This window comes from Sciurus vulgaris (genome assembly GCF_902686455.1).
Source record: "Sciurus vulgaris genome assembly, chromosome: 3".
NCBI lineage: Eukaryota > Metazoa > Chordata > Mammalia > Rodentia > Sciuridae > Sciurus > Sciurus vulgaris.
Window position 1 is genome coordinate 55,667,531 of NC_136463.1, and position 21,085 is coordinate 55,688,615.

The following is a 21,085-nucleotide window of genomic DNA, read 5'->3' on the forward strand; positions in this document are numbered from 1 at the left end:
CTCATTCAGTTTCCAAGGGATAAAAGAAAGGTGTTTTCCTGAAATGAAAGTTTATTCCAGCAATCAATACTTCCTTCTAGGGTTTCCATAAGCCTCCCTAAGCTAAATGGCAGAAATTCTGGCTGACTGAGCCCCATGGGGCTGAGGAATGTGGCTTGTAACAGTGGCCTTTAGCCTGAGGTTTCTAAAAGTTCTCAGTCAGATGTCCCATGGGTCACCTGCAGTAACATTTTCTGTGTGACTTCCCAACCCTGCATCCCTCTGCCACTGTCCCTTTTCCATGGTATCTCACCCTTCCTTTCAGCCCTTTTCCAGAACTCTTGACAAACCTTACTCTTAATTTCATCCCTCTTCTCCCACAATTAAGAAATATAATCTAGCTGACAGTCCTGCACATTGAAGACAGATGGACAAATGAGGGAACAGTAGGCCAGTCAATGTGATAGGAGTTTCAAATATATGGTCTCAATTTATTGTCACAACATCCTTTTGTGGTTGGTATCATGATCCCCATCTAATTACTAGGACAATGAGGGTTGGAAAATTAATACAGAAATGACTTTAAACCAATACATAATGGGGTCAAATTCCAGTTGGTAGGAAAACTCAGAACTGTTGTCACAGCAACAGCAATAGTATAAAAATTTGATGATAAAAATTGAGGCCTGGGTGCTGTAGTGCACACTTGTTATCCCAGCTTATCAGGAGACTGAGGCAGGAAGATTTCAAGTTGGAGGCCAGCCAGAGAAGCTTAGCAAGACCTTGTCTCAAAATAAAAACTAAGAAGGACAGTGGATATAGCTTAGTGGTAGAGTACCCCAGGGTTCTCTCCCCAGAGCCAGTGAAAGTCTAGAATAGTATCCAATAGAGTGGGAAAGAAGGGACAAATAAATAGACTTTGACTCTTTTAAAGAATCTTGCACATTCAATTTCTTTATACCATATGTGCATATGTATGCATGGACACACATGTAGTGAAATATATACAGTATAGTTTATAAGCTGAGAACAGATGTGTGATTCATCCAAATTCTCCTCTGATGCCTCCATCTTTCTAATATCCCAGTCTCAATGTCACAAAATAGTTGAATTACCTTCATTACTTGGTGGATGATAAAGGAATTTTTGAATAGTCACAGAGATCACAGACTCAATCTTTGACATGCATGCCTACAGGTTTCGTTAGATACATGGTATAATAGGAGTTAAGGACTATCAGAGGAGAGGAAAGATTAATAAGGAGAATCAAAGATCAAATTGAAAATTTCAATATTGGCATCAATGGCTAAAAATACAGATTGGAAGGCAATTTAAGTTGAGGTAATGGTGGAACTCTTCCTGAAAATACTTATTAGGTAATTGAACAGACCAAGTTGAAGAAGGGCAGACGGTAAGGTCTGCAGTGTTAATCACATGAGTTGAATTTATGATCTAGGGGAAAAACTAGATGAGTAGGCATGAAAGACAGCTTGGGATATACTCAAAGATAAGGGTCTAAATGTTAAAGTGAAGTTAGTAAATGAAAATGAACCTAATTTGGGAGGTAAGAAAAGAAGCAGGACAACATGGATCATAGAAGTCAATGGAGAAGATTTTCAAGGATTAAAGGACAACTGTGTCTTCTGCCATTGCTAGTCATCATTCCATACCCTCTCAGTGCTCTCTCCTAGCTCTTCCATTTCCTTCATGCATCACCTTGTTCCCATCTCCCTCTTCAGAAGGTTCCCCATCTCCTCACCAAATCTTCTCAGCAGGTGTCCTCATCTCTTTTGCATAGCACAATTGAGAAATTCTTGGTCTGGTCTTCAATTTTTTTCAACCTTGTTTCCAGGAGATTCTGCTACAACTACTCTTACTGAGATAGTCTTCCCAGGAAACTGAGCACATTAGGAGCTGTGTTAGCTTCCTGTAGCTATGATAATATAGCAGAGATAAACAACTTAAAAGGATGAAAGATTTATTTAGGCTCACAGTTTTGGAGGTTGTGATCCTCAGTCACTTGACCCCATCATTCTGTGCCTGTGGTGAGCTAGAACATAATGGTGGGTAACACATGGCAGAACAAAGTTGCGCACCTCATGGTCCCCATGAGGGAAGGGCAGAAGAAGGGCTTTTAGAACAAATCCCCTCCTCCCAAACCCATTGAATATAAATCCATTAATAGATTAATCCACTTACGAGGTCAGAACCCTCATCCAGTCACCTCCCAAAGGCCCCACCTGGGAACACTGCTGCACTGGGGACCAAGCCTTCAACACATGAGCCTTTGGGGAACATTTAAAATTCCAATCATAAGAGGGACAAACTGCTGCCTCTAAATCCTTCTTTATAATCATGCCCACATAGACTACTCACATGTAGATTTCCTATGATATCAAATTTCCTTCCTATTTCTAGGGCAGGCTCAAATTGCCTTCAGAAGTCATGGTTAATTTACATTGTCCTACCTCTGGTCAGTACTTTATTCCTTAAAGGAGATCTGCAATCTTGTAGGATCATGCAATTGCAAAGCTCCAGGTGGTGCCATTTGTGTCATAGTCTATGTGTGTGGTGTCCCTTGGAGTTTCACAGTTTGGCAGTCACCTCTTAAAACTACAGTGAAAGCATCCTGAGTTTTGCACCCAATCTATTAAACTGAGAGCTTTGATTTCAAGTTCTTCCTCTTCCTTTCATTTCATTTCACAGTAACCGAACAGCAGATCCTTTCTCTTAGTTTCTGGCACTCTATTCACACCCATAGGATTATCTCCAAATTTCTGCAAGGCTACTAAGAGGTCTTAGTGTGTTTGCTTCTTGAGAACATTTGCATTGACTTTCTTCTTCTTCCTCCTCTTGGTTTTTTTTTTTTTTTTTTTTTTGGGAGCTTTTTAAAATATAATTTTAAAACTATTTTGTACCAGTACAATATATTAATTTTACAAATGTAAAATTTTATCAGCTGTTAAAGCATTTTGCATAAACCACATATTCTACTTCAGCTTTATTGCACAATATCTATAAGAAAATATTAATTTTTAAATTAGAAAACATAAAAATGCTTTCAATATAGAAGAGACAATCTGATTTTAAAGACAATACTCTATAAGAATGTCTACCCAGAAAATAACAAACTTTCACAGGATACAAGCTGGACAGATGCTTCAGCAAATCCAGTACAAAGCTCTGCTTAAAACCAGTCCAAGATACTTAATCCAAACTCTATCGTCATTCTTCATTAAAAATCTAGACACCACTCAAGGTGGTTTCTTATACTTAAAAAAAGTTGAGGAATTTTTCAAATGTGAGCATTCTGAACATCTCTTACACATCAAAAACAATACTTTCAACTTAATAGCCATTTGCAGGATTTTTTTTCCTTCATGCAGATTATTTCTGACTGTTTTTAATGACTACTGATGACCCATTTTAATTTATGCTGATAGAAAACATAAGTTAAATACATTTTTAAAACCTCGTCCTTTACAACATCAGTTTATAAATTTGCATCATAAAAATTAGTGTCGAAACCATCCAGATGGCCTTCATTTTATGGTTGTATATTAGTTGGTTTTCCCAGAGTTGGGGTGGCAGATGTCCCACTTTTCTATGTAGTGTAATCAGTAAATAAAACCGAGCACTAAGCTGGAATCCCAAGACAGGTTAGTTAGTAAGACTGTGTGATGGATTTTAGTGGGATAGAACCCTGGACCTATACAGCAATGTGGCTGTTAAAATACTGACAGCAAACTTTGGTGTGAACTTAATTCACCTCAAAAAATAAACATAATCTGGAGATCCAAAAGGACAATGATTCACATATTCATTATTTTATGGGACTGTGTGTGTCACAAATGAGGAAAAAAATTCTCATTTATTGGAGCAAGGACTCACCAAATAGATGTATCAACTACACATCTTTTCCTATTAAAGCACATTGATTTGATCTCAAGTGTTTTTCAAGTGTATGCTTTTGTGGCCTAGGAAATTACCTTTTGGAACTTATGGCCTGCATAAGCTAAGTCAAACATGATGTTACATTTTTATATAGAGAAAAGAATTATTAAAATAGTGGTTATGCACTCACAAATTTGTTGTAGGTACACAATTATCAAAACCCCAGATGCTTATAAAAAGTTTGCATTATTTAGAATTTGTTCCTTAGGAATCAAAGCAGTTTGCTTTTGTGAAACTGCATTTTTCAGAACTGCTCAAAGCACCTCATCTAGATGAGTGTTTTAAAAATATATATATAAAAAGTCTTCGACGAGACTTCAAACATCACATATTTCACCTTTTACGGGCTCTTTATCATGTATCCCTTCCTTAAAGTCCTTCAGAATAAAATAAAAATAAACTCTCACATTCCATTAGAAAAAAATGGAAACATTCACGGTCTGAAAATTTTCTAGATTCCCCCAAATCTTGGTACTATGTGCAATTTCCTCACATACAGGTTTTGAGGAAACCCCTGATCATCTATCATGGAATAGTTGGCTAATGGACATGCCATAGAAAATTTACATAATAGTAGTAAAACAGATTAAAATCTATTCCACAAAATAAAAATGTTCTATGACTTCAATTTAAATACATATCTGAAAGCTAAAAGGTGGTTTTCTTGTTTTTCAAAAGTGCTAATTATTACATTTACAAGTCTCTTCAACACATCATCCAATTCTTTAAAAAACTAAACCACCTTGCTTTAGGCACACTGCTCAATGAGTTTCTAAGAAGCAGAGGGAAAAGAAATCACTTGTCAATTAATCCAGCTTCCTTAATTTTACTGAAGAAGAATTTCTCCAGGATATTGGCATATTTGTAGTATTCACTCTCAGGGGGGTTGTACTCTTTGCAATTGGTAAAGACTCTCTGTAAGTCTGCCATGAATCATTTCTTAGACACTTAGTACCTATTCTTGAGGCGTTCACTCATGGTTTTCAGATCCATGGGGAACCTTATAACTTCATAATATCCCGGAGCTTCTGTTCTCTTCACAGGTTCCATGAAGGGCCAAGCGCTTTGATGGCTCTTCACCTGCTGGAGGATGCTCTTGAGTGTGCTGTACAGTTGGTCAGGGTCTTTGGGCTCTTTACTTTTCTCTTTTCCACTTGGTTTCCAGCCTGTCTCTCTAATTCCAGGAATGCTTTCTATAGGAATCTGTCGAACTCCGTCTTTAAAACATGAAAGTCCAGGATGGACTTTACGAATCTGGGCCTGTTTTTGTTCTATTAGCTTTTTAATTATCTCCTTCTGCTTTCTAATAATGACAGAAAATTCTGTGTATGGAATTCGGGGATTTAGTTCACATCCCATCAAAGTGGCACCTTCGTAATCCTTGATATAGCCCACGTATTTGGCTTTAGGTATTTTAATTTCTTTGGAGAAATCCTGTTTCTTGAAGTATCCGATTGCATATTCATCTGCATATGTGAGGAAGTTCAGGATGTCATGTTTTATATGATATTCTTTCAAATGATTCATCAGGTGTGTTCCATAGCCCTTGACTTGCTCATTCGAGGTTACAGCACAGAAAACAATCTCTGTGAATCCTTGGGATGGGAACATACGGAAACAGATACCACCGATAACGCAGCCATCTTTAATTAAAGCAAGGGTTTTGTGTTTCGGGTCAAAGACAAGCCGTGTGATATATTCTTTTGGCTTTCGGGGCAGCTGATGGGAGAACACGTTTTGTAAGCCAACCAGCCACATCAGGATCTTCTTGTTTGGTTTCTGGTTCAAGGAATTGCCAATCACGTGAAATTCAATTACACCCCTCCGTTCTTCCAGCCTTGCTGCCTCGTCCCTGGCTGAATGTGCGGACAGAAAATTGGTCTCTGGTCCGAGCATTGCTGCAGGGTCTGTGATGGTAGACATGACCTCATTGATCAATTCCATAGGAATATCCCCCATAACTCGGGGTCTCTTGACCTCCTCCAGAATGTGAGAGTCATTCATTTTCCTCTTTTCTCCTGGGTTTGGCTCAAGCCCAGAAGAGGCTTTGCAAGCAGGACTGGTGCTCCCTCCATTTGGCTGCTCAAGGGAAGATGAGTTTGAATTGTATGAAACTGTCCCAGCCACAGGAGGTGGATTGATAACTGTTTGGATTCCTAGCTGGCTGGTTCTGGAAGAGGCGGAGAGAAAATCCTGATCCCAGATGGGAGAGTTTTGACTATAAACTTCTTCCTCTAACATGGACAGAAACTTTGGGAAATGGGTGAGGATTAGAGTTCGTTTCTCAAGAGGCAGTTTGTCTTTTTCCTGTCTTGCTTGTTCCAGGAGCTGTCGCCTCATGACAGTGAAGACTGAGCGAAGCAATGTTCTCCCGAACACCGGTGGTTTCCTACCGAGGTAGACTGTCACAGAACTGTGGCACATTGCAGTAACACAGCCACCTTGTGTAGTTCTCTTTGTAGCCAGAAATATCATCGTTGGGAGATCACAGCCTTCGCTGAGATGGAGCCTCCAGATGCCAATAGTTGATGCGGTTTAGGAACATTTTGGCCAACTCAACAATTGTTTGCCTTTCTTTTGATGGTAGGTGACTAAATTTGTACTGTACAAAGTTATTCACACCCTGCTCAATACTAGGTTTTTCAAATGGAGGCTTCTTTTCCAAAGAGCCTTCAACCACAGGTTTTCCTGTAAAATAGATTTTCTCAAGAGCTTGAAGAGATAGAAATAAACTTGTTTGGTATCTGCATCTTCTTCCTTGTGGACGCAGGTAAAGAGATATTCCACATCCAACACTATTCCCAGGAGTCTGTTCATTTCTTCCTCTGACACATTCTCCAGGTGGGAAACATGAGCAGCTAGGGTATGGCTACAACTCCGGCAGGATTCCGTTAGACTGACAATGATTTGCTGCAGATCGGCTCTGGGGGGAGTGGGAGAGGGGTTGGGGTTTTTCCAGCCATTACATTTACAGGATTCCTCGGCCTTGCAGGCGGAGTACACTCCGAGTTTCTCCAGTTTCTTGGCCCGCGGGGCGGAGCGCAGCTGAGCCTTCTTCACCGCGATTCGGGCCGAGCCACCGCCTCCCGGTCCTTAGGCCGTGCCGGCGGCAGCCACTGCCGTCGCTGGACCGCAGGCGCCCGAGCCCCCGGCGGCGGCGGCAGCGGCACACGTGGAGCCCTGCTGCGGCGCGGGCGGCAGCGCTGCGGGCGGAGGGGGGCAGCGCCCCGGGCCCGGCCCCGCCAGCCTCGGACATGCCGCCCCAGAGCTCGGCAGGAGGCACGAGTGTCAGGCGCCACCGCCGCCCCTCTTGGTTTTTATGTCATTTGATTTTCTGGTTTTATTGGTGCATTATGGTTATACACAACAGTGGGATTTGTTGGTACATATTCATATATTCAGAAGATACAACAATATAATTTGACCAATATCATTCCCCAGTACTTCCCCCTCCTTATCCTCCTTCCTCCCCGTGGTCTCTTTTCTCTACTGATCTCCCTTTGATTTTCATTGAATTCCCCTCTCCATCTTTTTCTTTTTCCTCTTTAGCTTCCACATATGAGAGAAAACATAGGGCCCTTGACTTTCTGAATTTGGCTTATTTTGATTAACATAATGTTTCAAGTTCCATCTATTTCCTGCAAATGACACAATTTTATTACTATGACTGAACAAAACTCCATTATGTATATCCATTCTTCCATCGTCAGGCATCTAGGGTGGTTCCATACTTTGGCTATTGCAAATTGTGCCACTATAAACATGAATATTATGACTCTAACATTTAGCATAAATACAGAGGGGTTCTATAGCTGAGTCATATGATGGTTCCATCCCTAGTATTTGGAAGAACCTCTACACTGATTCCATTGCGGTTGTACTAATTTGCAATGCCACTAACAGTGTAAAAGTGTTTAATTTTCTCCACATCCTCTCCAGCATTTTTTGTTGTTTGTATTATTGATGGATGCTATTCCAACTGGAGTGAGATAAAATTTCAGTGTAGTTTGGTTTGCATTTCATTGATTGTGAATGATGTTGAATATTTTTCCATATATTTGTGGTCAATTGTGTTTCTTCTTTTCAGAAGTGTCTTGTTTAGTTAATTTTCCAATTTATTAATTGAGTTATTTGTTTTATGGTGTTAACTTTTTGAGTTCTTTATATATTCTGGATATTAGTTCTTTGTCAGAAAAATATCTATCAAAAATTATCTCCCATTCTGTAGGTTCTGCTTTCACATTCTTAATTGTTTCATTTGCTGTACAGAAGCTTTTTAATTTGATGCCATCTCATTTATTAACTTGGCATTCTTTCCTGAATTTTAGGTGTCCTATAGAGAAAGTCATTGCCTATACCTACATGTTGGGATGTTGACCCTATATTTTCTTCTAGTAGTTGCATATTTTCTGGTCTAATTCCCTGGTCTTCTATTCTCTTTGAGTTGACTTTTGTGCAGGGTGGGAGATGAGGGTCTTATCTCATTCTTCTACATAAGAATAACAATTTTTTCCAACACCATTTGTTTAAAAATTTTTCTTTTTCCAACATGTGGTTTTGGCACCTTTGTCAAGGATCAGAGGACTGTATCTGTGTGTGTCTGTCTCTGCATCTTCTATGCTGTATCATTGTTTATGTGTTCATATTTATGCCAGTACCATGCAGTTTTTGCTACTATAGCTCTGTTGTCTAAATTTGAATTCAGGTATTGTGATTCCTCCACCATTGTGTTTTGGCTTAAAATTTCTTGAATTATTCTGTATTTTCTATTCTTTCAAATGAATTTTAGGATTTTTTTCTCATTCTATGAGGAATGTGTTTTCTATTTTGATGGGGATTTCATTGAATTTTTGTATATTTCTTTTGGTAGTATGACCATTTAAAGAATATTAATTCTGCCTATCCATGAACATGGGAAGTCTTTCCATCTTCTTGCATATTCTTCAATTTCTTTCTTCAATGTTCTATAATTTTTTATGAAAATATTTTTCCTTGGTTATATCTCCTTCATTTTATTTATTTCTAGGCATTTTATTTTTTTTTATTTTTGAGACTTATGAATGGGAATGTTTTTCTGTTTTCTTTCCCAGCAGATTCATTATTGGTGTATAGGAAAACTGTTGACTTATGTACGTTGATTTTATAAACTGCTACTTTTCTGAATTTGTTATTAGCTCTAGCAGCCTAGCAGCATTTGGGTGGGGCATTTTGGACCTTCTAAGTATAGGATCATATCATCTGCAAAAAGTGCTAATTTAACTTCTTCCTGGCCAACTTATATTCCTTTCATTTTCATTTTTTTCATATTTTTCTGGCCAGAATTTCTAGTATTATATTGAATAGAATTTGTTAGAGCAAACATTCTTGTCTTGTTCTGAATTTAAAGAATATGTGTTCAGTTTTTCCTCATTCACTACAGTGTTATTTTGGGTTTTGTTGTATATAGCCTATATGTAGATGAGGTAGGTTTTTCTATCTCTAGTTTCCTTAGTACTTTTTTATCATGAATGGGTGATAATTTTTTTCAAAAACTTTCTCTAAATCTGTTGAGTTGACTGTGATTTTTTGTTCTTAATTCTATTTATATGGTGAATTAACATATTTAATTTGCTTATGTTAAACCATCCTTGCATCCCAATTTGGTCATGATGTGAAATATTCTATGTAGGTTGTTGAATATGATTTACTAATATTTTATTAAGAATTTTTGCATTTAAATTCATTGGGATGTGGATCTTTAGTTTTCTTTCCTTGATGTGTCTGTATCTGGTTTTGGTATGAGGGTGATAACTGGATTCATAGATTTAATTTGGAAGTGTTCCATACCTTACTATTTCATGGAATAATTTATTCTTTAAAGGTCTGGTAAATTTTATTTAAATGCAAAAGCATCAACTCTTGTACATTAAATTTTCTTGTTATTTTCTAAGTGGGAATGGTCAGATCCAGTGCCACTGAAGCAGCATGAAGAATGCAATCATAAATTGCCTATATGAGACCAAACGTAAATCCCAGTGATAGCTTCCATCTTATGCCTATAACTACATCAGCATACCCACAGCAGAATTCCATGTACAACATATCCATTTTAACCTGAATGGTGGTCATGGTTGAAGGGTTTAAACAAAGTCTTGCTATCACAGATGGAATTTTTCTAAGTCAGAGTGGTCCAAGCTTTTAAAACTCGAATCTTCTTTCAAAAGTACAAGAACAAAATTGAATTTTTAGCAAGTGCACCAAGAGAAAAACAATGCCTAGAATGGATGGGCTTGGTGGAATAAAAAAATCTGAATGCTGGTTGAAGTTTGGAGAAGAATGAATAGATTACACTGGTTCATGAGAATCTCTAGTCATTTCTTTTTTTGTTCTTCATTTTCTTTATTGTAAACAAATGGGATACAAGTTGTTTCTCTGTTTGTACATGGCGTAAAGGCATACCATTTGTGTAATCATAAATTTACATAGAGTAATGTTGTTTGATTCATTCTGTTATTTTTTCCCTTCCCCCCACCCCTCCCACACCTCTTTTCCCTCTATACAGTGCTTTCTTCCTCCATATTTGCCCCCCTCCCTAACCCTAACTCTAACCCTAACACTAACCTTTCCCTCCACCCATTATGTGTCATCATCTACTTATTAGTGATATCATTCATCCTTTGGATTTTTGAGATGGGCTTATCTCACTTAGCATGATATTCTCCAATTTCATCCATTTGCCTGCAAATGCCATAATTTTATCATTCTTCATGGCTGAGTAATAATCCATTGTATATATATACTACAGTTTCTTTATCCACTCATCAATTGAAGGGCACCTAGGTTGGTTCCACAGTCTGGCTATTGTGAATTGAGCAGCTATAAACATTGATGTGGTTGTATCTCTGTAGTATGCTGATTTTAAGTCCTTTGGGTATAGGCCAAGGAGTGGGATAGGTGGGTCAAATGGAGGGTCCATTCCAAGTTTTCTAAGGAATCTCCACACTGCTTTCCAGAGTGGCTGCACTAATTTGCAGCCCCACCAGCAATGTATGAGTATACCTTTCTCCCCACATCCTCGCCAACACCTGTTGTTGCTCGTATTCTTGATAATCGCCATTCTAATTGGGGTGAGATGGAATCTTAGGGTGGTTTTGATTTGCATTTCTCTTATTACTAGAGATGTTGAACAGTTTTCCATATGTTTGTTGATTGCTTGTAGATCTTCTTCTGTGAAGTGTCTATTCATTTCCTTAGCCCATTTGTCCACTGGATTATTTGAATTCTTGGAGTAGAGTTTTTTGAGTTCTTTATAGATTCTGGAGATTAGTGCTCTATCCGAAGTATGATTGGCAAAGATATTCTCCCACTCTGTAGGCTCTTTCTTGGCATTGCTGATAGTTTCCTTTGCTCACAGAAAGCTTTTTAGTTTGAATCTCTCCCAGTGGTGGATTCTAGTTTTATTTCTTGTGCTATGGGAGTCCTGTTAAGGAAGTCTGGTCCTAAGCCGACATGTTGAAGATCTGGACCTACATTTTCTTCTATAATCTGCAGGGTCTCTGGTCTGATTCCAAGGTCCTTAATCCATTTTGAGTTCAGTTTTGTGCATGGTGAGAGATATGGGTTTAGTTTCATTCTGTTGCATATGGATTTCCAATTCTCCCAGCACCATTTGTTGAAGAGGCTATCTTTTCTCCATTGCATATTTTTGGCACCTTTATCTAGTATAAGAAAATTGTATTTATTTGGGTTTGTGTCCGTGTCCTCTATTCTGTACCACTGATCTACCTTTCTATTTTGGTACCAATACCATGCCGTTTTTGTTACTATTGTTTGTAGTAGAGTTGAAGATCTGGTATTGCAATACCCCCTGTTTCACTCTTCCTGCTAAGGATTGCTTTAGCTATTCTGGGTTTCGTATTCTTCAAGATGAATTTCATAATTGCTTGCTCGATTTCTGTAAGGTATGTCATTGGGATTTTAATTGGAATTGCATTGAATTTGTATAGCACTTTAGGTAGTATGGCCATTTTGACAATATTAATTCTTTCTATCCAAAAACATGGAAGATCTTTCCATCTTCTAAGGTGTTCTTTAATTTCTTTCTTTAGTGTTGTATAGTCCACATTGTAGAGTTCTTTCACCTCTTTTGTGAGATTGATTCCCAAGTATTTTATTTTTTTCAAGGCTATTGTGAATGGGGTAGATTTCCTAATTTCTCTTTCTGAAGATTCATCACTTATGTATAAAAATGCATTGGATTTATGGGCATTGATCTTGTAACCTGCTACTTTACTAAATTCACTTATGAGTTCTAAGAGTTTTCTGGTGGAATTTCCAGGTTCCTCTAAATATATGATCATGTCATTAGCGAACAGGGATAGTTTGAGTTCTTCTTTTCCAATTCGTATCCCTTTAATTTCTTTGGTTTGTCTAATTGCTCTGGCTAGAGTCTCAAGAACGATGTTAAATAGAAGTGATGAAAGAGGGCATCCCTGCCTTGTTCCAGTTTTTAGGGGGAATGCTTTCACTATTTCACCATTTAGAATCATATTAGCCATGGGCTTAGCATAAATGGCCTTTACAATGTTAAGGAATGTTCCCACTATCCCTATTTTTTCTAGTGTTTTGAGCATGAAGGGGTGCTGTATTTTATCAAATGCTTTTTCTGCATCTATTGAAATAATCATGTGATTCTTGACTTTAAGTCTATTGATATGGTGAATGACATTTATTGATTTCCTTATGTTGAACCAACCTTGCATCCCTGGGATGAAACCCACTTGATCATGGTGCACTATCTTTTAATATATTTTTGGATGCAATTTGCTAAAATTTTGTTGAGAATTTTTGCGTCTATGTTCATTAAGGATATTGGTCTGAAATTTTCTTTCCTTGATGAGTCTCTGTCTGGTATAGGTATCAGTGTGATATTGGCTTCATAGAATGAGTTTAGGAGGTTTCCTTCCTCTTCTATTTTATGGAATACTTTGAGAAGTATTGGAATGAGCTCTTCTTTAAAGGTTTTGTAGAACTCGGCTGAGAACCCATCTGGTCCTGGACTTTTCTTTGTTGGTAGGCTTATGACGATTTCTTCTATTTCAGCACTTGAAATTGTTCTATTTAAATTGTTTATGTCCTCCTCGTTCAGTTTAGGAAATTCATATGTCTCTAGAAACCTGTTGATGTCTTCGAAATTTTCTATTTTTTTGGAGTATATATTTTCAAAATAGCTTCTAATTATGTTTTGTATTTCAATCCTGTCTGTTGTGATATTTCCTTGTTCATTCCGAATTTTAGTGATTTGCGTTTTCTCTTGTCTTCTCTTTGTTAGTGTGGCTAAAGGTTTATCAGTTTTGTATATTTTTTCGAAGTACCAACTATTTATTTTGTCAATTTTTTGTATTGTTTCTTGTGTTTCAAATTCATTGATTTCAGCTCTGAGTTTAACTATTTCCTGTCATCTACAACTTTTTGTGCTGGTCTGTTTTTCTTTTTCTAGGGCTTTGAGCTGTAGTGTTAGGTCCTTTATTTGTTGAGTTTTACTTCTTTTATTAAATGCGCTCCATGAAATAAATTTCCCTCTAAGTAATGCTTTCAGAGTGTCCCAGAGATTTTGATATGATGTTTCTTTGTTCTCATTTACCTCTAAGAATTTTTTAGTTTCCTTCCTAATATCTTCTGTCATCCATTCGTCTCATAATAGCATGTTGTTTAATCTCCACATGTTGGAATAGTTTCTGTGTTTTACTCTTTCATTTATTTCTAACTTCAATCCATTATGATCTGATAGAATACATGGTAGTGTCTCTATCTTCTTGTATTTGATAACATTAGCTTTGTGGTATAATATATGGTCTATTTTAGAGAAGGATCCATGTGCTGCTGAGAAGAAAGTGTATTCGCTCTTGGTTGGTAGGTATATTCTATAAATGTCCGTTAAATCTAAATTATTGATTGTTTTATTGAGATCCATGGTTTCTTTGTTCAATTTTTGTCTGGAAAATCTGTTCAGTGGTGAGAGAGGCATGTTAAAATCACCTAGTATTATTGTGCTTTGGTCTATTTGGTTTGTGAAATTGAGAAGGATTTGTTTGACATACATGGATGAGCCACTGTTTGGGGCATAGATGTTTATGATTGTTATATCTTGCTGATTAATGCTTCCCTTAAGCTGTATGAAATGACCTTCTTTATCTCTTCTGACTAACTTTGGCTTGAAGTCCACATTGTCTGAAATGAGGATGGATACTCCAGCTTTTTTGCTGAGTCCATGTGCATGGTATGTTTTTCCCCATCCTTTCTCCTTTAGTCTATGGGTATCTTTTTCTATGAGGTGAGTCTCTTGCAGGCAACATACTGTTGGATCTTTCTCTTTAATCCAGTCTGCCAGTCTATGTCTTTTGATTGATGAATTCAGGCCATTAACATTAGCTGGGTCAAATGGAGGGTCCATTCCAAGTTTTCTAAGGAATCTCCACACTGCTTTCCAGAGTGGCTGCACTAATTTGCAGCCCCACCAGCTATGTATGAGTGTACCTTCCTCCCCACATCCTCGCCAACACCTGTTGTTGCTCGTATTCTTGATAATCGCTATTCTAATTGGGGTGAGATGGAATCTTAGGGTGGTTTTGATTTGCATTTCTCTTATTACTAGAGATGTTGAACAGTTTTCCATATGTTTGTTGATTGCTTGTAGATCTTCTTCTGTGAAGTGTCTATTCATTTCCTTAGCCCATTTGTCCACTGGATTTTTTGAATTCTTGGAGTAGAGTTTTTTGAGTTCTTTATAGATTCTGGAGATTAGTACTGATCTGAAGTATGATTGGCAAAGATATTCTCCCACTCTGTAGGCTCTTTCTTGGCATTGTTGATAGTTTCCTTTGCTGAGAGAAAGCTTTTTAGTTTGAATCTATCCCAGTGGTTGATTCTAGCTTTTATTTCTTGTGCTATGGGAGTCCTGTTAAGGAAGTCTGATCCTAGACCAACAAGGTGAAGATTTGGACCTACTTTTTCTTCTATAATCTGCAGGGTCTCTGGTCTGATTCCGAGGTCCTTAATCCATTTTGAGTTTAGTTTCGTGCATGGTGAGAGATATGGATTTAGTTTCATTCTGTTGCATATGGATTTCCAATTCTCCCAGCACCATTTGTTGAAGAGGCTATCTTTTCTCCATTGCATATTTTTGGCCCCTTTGTCTAGTATGAGAAAATTGTATTTATTTGGGTTTATGTCCGTGTCCTCTATTCTGTACCATTGATCTACCTTTCTATTTTGGTACCAGTACCATGCCGTTTTGTTAGCATTGCTTTGTAGTAGAGTTGAAGATCTGGTATTGCAATACCCCCTGTTTCACTCTTCCTGCTAAGGATTGCTTTAGCTATTCTGGGTTTCGTATTCTTCAAGATGAATTTCATAATTGCTTGCTCTATTTCTGTAAGGTATGTCATTGGGATTTTAATTGGAATTGCATTGAATTTGTATAGCACTTTAGGTAGTATGGCCATTTTGACAATATTAATTCTTCCTATCCAAGAACATGGAAGATCTTTCCATCTTCTAAGGTGTTCTTTAATTTCTTTCTTTAGTGTTGTATAGTCCTCATTGTAGAGGTCTTTCACCTCTTTTGTGAGATTGATTCCCAAGTATTTTATTTTTTTCAAGGCTATTGTGAATGGGGTAGTTTTCCTAATTTCTCTTTCTGAAGATTCATCACTTATGTATAAAAATGCATTGGATTTATGGGCATTGATCTTGTAACCTGCTACTTTACTAAATTCACTTATGAGTTCTAAGAGTTTTCTGGTGGAATTTCCAGGTTCCTCTAAATATATAATCATGTCATCAGCGAACAGGGATAGTTTGAGTTCTTCTTTTCCAATTTGTATCCCTTTAATTTCTTTGGTTTGTCTAATTGCTCTGGCTAGAGTCTCAAGAACGATGTTAAATAGAAGTGGTGAAAGAGGGCATCCCTGCCTTGTTCCAGTTTTTAGGGGGAATGCTTTCAGTTTTTCAACATTTAGAATCATATTAGCCATGGGCTTAGCATAAATGGCCTTTACAATGTTAAGGAATGTTCCCACTATCCCTATTTTTTCTAGTGTTTTGAGCATGAAGGGGTGCTGTATTTTATCAAATGCTTTTTCTGCATCTATTGAAATAATCATGTGATTCTTGACTTTAAGTCTATTAATATGGTGAATTACGTTTATTGATTTCCTGATGTTGAACCAACCTTGCATCCCTGGGATGAAACCCACTTGATCATGGTGCACTATCTTTTTAATATGTTTTTGTATGCGATTTGCTAAAATTTTGTTGAGAATTTTTGCGTCTATGTTCATTAAGGATATTGGTCTGAAATTTTCTTTCCTTGATGAGTCTCTGTCTGGTTTAGGTATCAGTGTGATATTGGCTTCATAGAATGAGTTTGGGAGGGTTCCCTCCTCTTCTATTTTATGGAATACTTTGAGAAGTATTGGAATGAGTTCCTCTTTAAAGATTTTGAAGAACTCGGCTGAGAACCCATCTGGTCCCGGACTTTTCTTTGTTGGTGGGCTTTCGATTACTTCTTCTATTTCAGTACTTGAAATTGGTCTATTTAAATTCTTTATGTGCTCCTCGTTCAGCTTAGGCAATTCATATGTCTCTAGAAACCTGTTGATGTCTTCGAAATTTTCTATTTTGTTGGAGTATATATTTTCAAAATAGCTTCTAATTATGTTTTGTATTTCAATCCTGTCTGTTGTGATATTTCCTTGTTCATTCCGAATTTTAGTGATTTGGGTTTTCTCTCATCTTCTCTTTGTTAGTGTGGCTAAAGGTTTATCAATTTTGTTTATTTTTTCGAAGAACCAACTATTTACTTTGTCAATTTTTTGTATTGTTTCTTTTGTTTCAATTTCATTGATTTCAGCTCTGAGTTTAACTATTTCCTGTCTTCTACTACTTTTGGTGCTGTTCTTTTCTTCTTTTTCTAGGGCTTTGAGCTGTAGTGTTAGGTCGTTTATTTGTTGAGTTTTACTTCTTTTATTAAATGCGCTCCATGAAATAAATTTCCCTCCAAGTAATGCTTTCATAGTGTCCCAGAGATTTTGATATGACGTTTCTTTGTTCTCATTTACCTCTAAGAATTTTTTAATTTCCTTCCTAATATCTTCTGTTATCCATTCATCATATAATAGAATATTGTTTAATCACCAGATATTGGAATAGTTTCTTTGTTTTACTCTTTCATTTGTTTCTAACTTCAATCCACTATGATCTGATAGAATATATGGTAGGGTCTCTATCTTCTTGTATTTGATAACATTAGCTTTGTGGTATAATATATGGTCTATTTTAGAGAAGGATCCATGTGCTGCTGAGAAGAAAATGTATTCGCTCTTGTTTGGATGGTACATTCTATAAATGTCCGTTAAGTCTAAATTATTGATTGTGTTATTGAGATCTATGGTTTCTTTGTTCAATATTTGTCTGGAAGATCTGTCCAGTGGTGAGAGAGGCGTGTTAAAATCACCTAGTATTATTGTGTTATGGTCTATTTGGTTTGTGAAATTGAGAAGGATTTGTTTGACATACATGGATGAGCCACTGTTTGGGACATAGATGTTTATGATTGTTATATCTTGCTGATTTATGCTTCCCTTGCAGTATGAAATGACATTCTTTATCCCTTCTGACTAACTTTGGCTTGAAGTACACATTATCGGAAATGAGGATGGATACTCCAGCTTTTTTTGCTGAGTCCATGTGCATGGTATGTTTTTCCCCATCCTTTCACCTTTAGTCTATGGGTATCTTTTTCTATGAGGTGAATCTCTTGCAGGCAACATATTGTTGGATCTTTCTTTTTAATCCAGTCTGCCAGATTATGTCTTTTGATTGATGAATTCAGGCCATTAACATTCACGGTTATTATTGAGATATGATTTGGTTTCCCAGTCATTTGGTTCATTTTTTAAATTTTATTTATTTATTTGTTTGATACAACTTGTTTCCTCCTTTATTTGACAATTCCTTTAGGATAATTCCTCCCTTTGCTGATTTGCTTCTTTGTTTTTCATCTCTTCCTCATGGAATATTTTGCTGAGAATGTTCTGTAGTGCTGGCTTTCTTTATGTAAATTCTTTAGGCTTTTGTTTATCATGGAAGGATTTTATTTCATCGTCAAACTTGAAGGTAAGTTTTGCTGGGTATAAGATTCTTGGTTGGCATCCATTTTCTTTCAGGGCTTGAAAAATGTTGTTCCAGGCCCTTCTAGCTTTTAGGGTGTGGATTGAAAAATCCGCTGATATCCGTATTGGTTTCCCCCTGAATGTAATTTGGTTCTTTTCTCTCACAGCCTTTAAAATTCTGTCTTTATTTTGTAAGTTAGGTATTTTCATTATAATGTGCCTTGGTGTGGGTCTGTTGTAATTTTGTGTATTTGGAGTCCTATAAGCCTCTTGAACTTGATTTTCCATTTGATTCTTCAGATTTCTGAAATTTTCTGATATTTTTTCATTGAATAGATTGTTCATTCCTTTGGTTTGTTTCTCTAAGCCTTCCTCAATCCCAATAATTCTTAAATTTGTCCTTTTCATGATAGCCCATAGTTCTTGTAGATTCTGTTCATGATTTCTTACCATCTTCTCTGTTTGTTCAACTTTGTTTTCAAGGTTAAATATTTTGTCTTCAATGTCTGAGGTTCTGTCTTCCAGGTGTTCTATCCTATTGGATATGCTTTCTATGGAGTTCTTAATTTGGTTTATTGTTTCCTTCATGTCAAGGATTTCTGTTTGGTTTTTTTTCAATATCTCTAACTCTTTATTGAAATGATCTTTTGCTTCCTGTATTTGCTCTTTTAATTGTCGATTGGTGCGATCATTCAATGCTTGCACTTGCTCTTTCATCTCATCATTTGCTTCTCTGATCATTTTAATTATGTACATTCTGAACTCCTTTTCTGTCATTTCTTCTGCCATGCTGTCATTGGGTTTTATTGATGTAACATCTAGATTTGTTTGCAGCATTTTCTTTCCTTATTTTCTCATATTGTTCAGGTATCAGTGGACCGCTGAGATATTGTAGATTTCCTCTATTGACTAACCATGTCCCTGAAGATTTCTATCTATATCCCCCCCTTAGCCTTCAGTAGGCTGAAGTCTTAGAGGAAGTTGATAATGCGGTGATCCACAAGGAAGCTGCCTCTCTAGGAGTGGTGGCCTTCAGGTGGGGTATAATCCCTGATAGTGGGCAGAGGTGCCTCCACTTGTTAACCAATGGTTATCCAAAGGGGACCTAGGCTGCGGGCTGAGGCAAGACCTGTTTGGACCTGAGTCTCTGGTTTTACCGTCCTTGTGGGGAAACCTCACCCGGCAGGGAAGACTCACCCAGTGGGGAGGTCTCGCTGGTCAGTTCCTTCCTAGAGGTTCCCCTCAATTTACAGCTACCACCTGGGCTGGGCTGCCTTCCTCTGCAAAGTTCTCAGTGGCCCGGCCCTACCTCCTGGGCCTGGGAGCCTCAGACTTCACAGATGAATCTCCTTAGGCTGCCCCTCCTCAGAGAATCTACCTGTAGCCCTGGAACCTTCGCTCCACCCTAAGCCTGTCTCTGTGCGGCCCTTCCACCAAGAACCCTCCTAGATCCTGGGACCCTGCTCTGCACCTAATCACCTGGCTATGCGGCCCCTCCTCTGAGCAGCCACCTGGGGCCCCGTACAATCGCTCTGAGTCTCAGAGACCTGCCACACGCCTCTTTCTCCAGACAGCCGCCCAGTATTCCGGTGCGGTCACTAGGAGTCCAAGAAACTCACTGCGTGTCTCCTCCTCCCACCAACCACCCGTAGCCCTGGGCAATCAATCACTCCGAGTCGAAGTGATCCTCCCCATTCCTCCTCCTTCTCCAGATAACCCCCAGGGTGTTGAGGAGCAGTCAATCTGAGTGGCTCTGAATGCACGTGACCCGCTGCACGGGTCCTCTGGGCAACCACCCGGAGCTCTGGTGTGGCCACTCAAGACCAAGCCACCCACCATGCTTCTCCTCCAGGCAGCCACCCTGTGTTCAGGAGCTGTCACTTTAAGTCCAAACAACTCACCACTCGCCTTCTCCTCTGAGCAGCCGCCTGGAGCGCTAATGCAGTCACTGTGAGTCCAAACGACCCGCCGCGCTCCTCCTCCTCCTCCTCCTCCTCCTCCTCCTCCTGGCAGGCCCCGGTGTTCAGAAGTGGTCTGAGTCCAAACAGCTCGCCACGCAGCCCCTCCTCTGGCAACTCCCTGTAGCTCTGGTGTAGTCACTCCGAATCCAAGTGGCCGCGCTCCTCTTCCTCCTCTTCATCCTCAGGGCAGGCCCTGGGGTTCAGAAGCAGTCGTTCTGAGTCCAAACAGCTCGCCGCGCAGCTTCTCCTCTGGCAACCGCCTGTAGCTCTGGTGCAGTCACTCCAAATCCAAGCGGCCACGTTCCTCCTCCTCCTCCTCAGGGCAGGCCCTGGTGTTCTGAGTCCACACAGCTCTCCTCGCCACTCCTCCCATGGGCAGCCGCCGGAGCCCCAGTGGTTGCTCCGAGTCCCAGCGCTGTGCGGAGCGGCCTCCTTTACGGCGCTCCCAGTTGTCCGCGTTCAATGCTCCAGTGGGGGGAGGGGCGTCTCGCCGGCAGCTCTACTTCACAAAGTTCCCTGCATTCCGGGACCACCATCCCATCCGGGTCGCCTTCCCAATGGGTGAGAGTCACCCGGCTGCTTTGAGTTGGTCCCAAGTGTCTCAATATCTCCTCTTTTGAATCCTGATTCCTGGAGCAACATGAAATGCAGCCACCCTCTAGGCCGCCATCTTGAAGCCCTCAAAAGTGATTTTCAAAATGGTTATATATGTCAAATTTACTGACAAATTTTGAAAAACCTGTTAAAATAAAAATTAATGAAAAATATTGACAAAAATGCCTTTTTGCCCACATGTTTAATATCAAAAATCAATTTACTATCAACAAGAATAGGAGAGTTCTGTGGAGTGTACAAAATTTGTCTTATTTAGAGATCAACTCATCATCCAAGATAGATGTCATATTTCAAAGGCATTTCTTGTAGTCACCTTAAAATTTTAGCCACAGGATGAATGTTTAGTGTTCTATGCCACATACCTACAAGGTTACTAGTTTCTCATCATGACTTAAGAATATATGGGCATTTTGTTTTTTTGTG

General features: G+C 38.7%; 1 long non-coding RNA gene and 2 pseudogenes across 3 annotated transcripts in view; 1 reads left to right on the forward strand and 2 right to left on the reverse strand.

The window, feature by feature from the left end:
* The window catches only part of LOC306656245, a 528,984-nt gene that overhangs the window by 385,406 nt on the left and 122,493 nt on the right, over positions 1 to 21,085 (forward strand). The gene's annotated exons all lie outside the window — the stretch shown is intronic.
* LOC306656224 (polyunsaturated fatty acid lipoxygenase ALOX12-like) overlaps positions 1 to 21,085 on the reverse strand; it is a 421,309-nt pseudogene that overhangs the window by 365,461 nt on the left and 34,763 nt on the right. The gene's annotated exons all lie outside the window — the stretch shown is intronic.
* Positions 2,915 to 7,189, reverse strand: LOC306656216 (histone acetyltransferase KAT2B-like; annotated as a pseudogene). The gene has a single exon. The product of its transcript is annotated as a histone acetyltransferase KAT2B-like (transcript).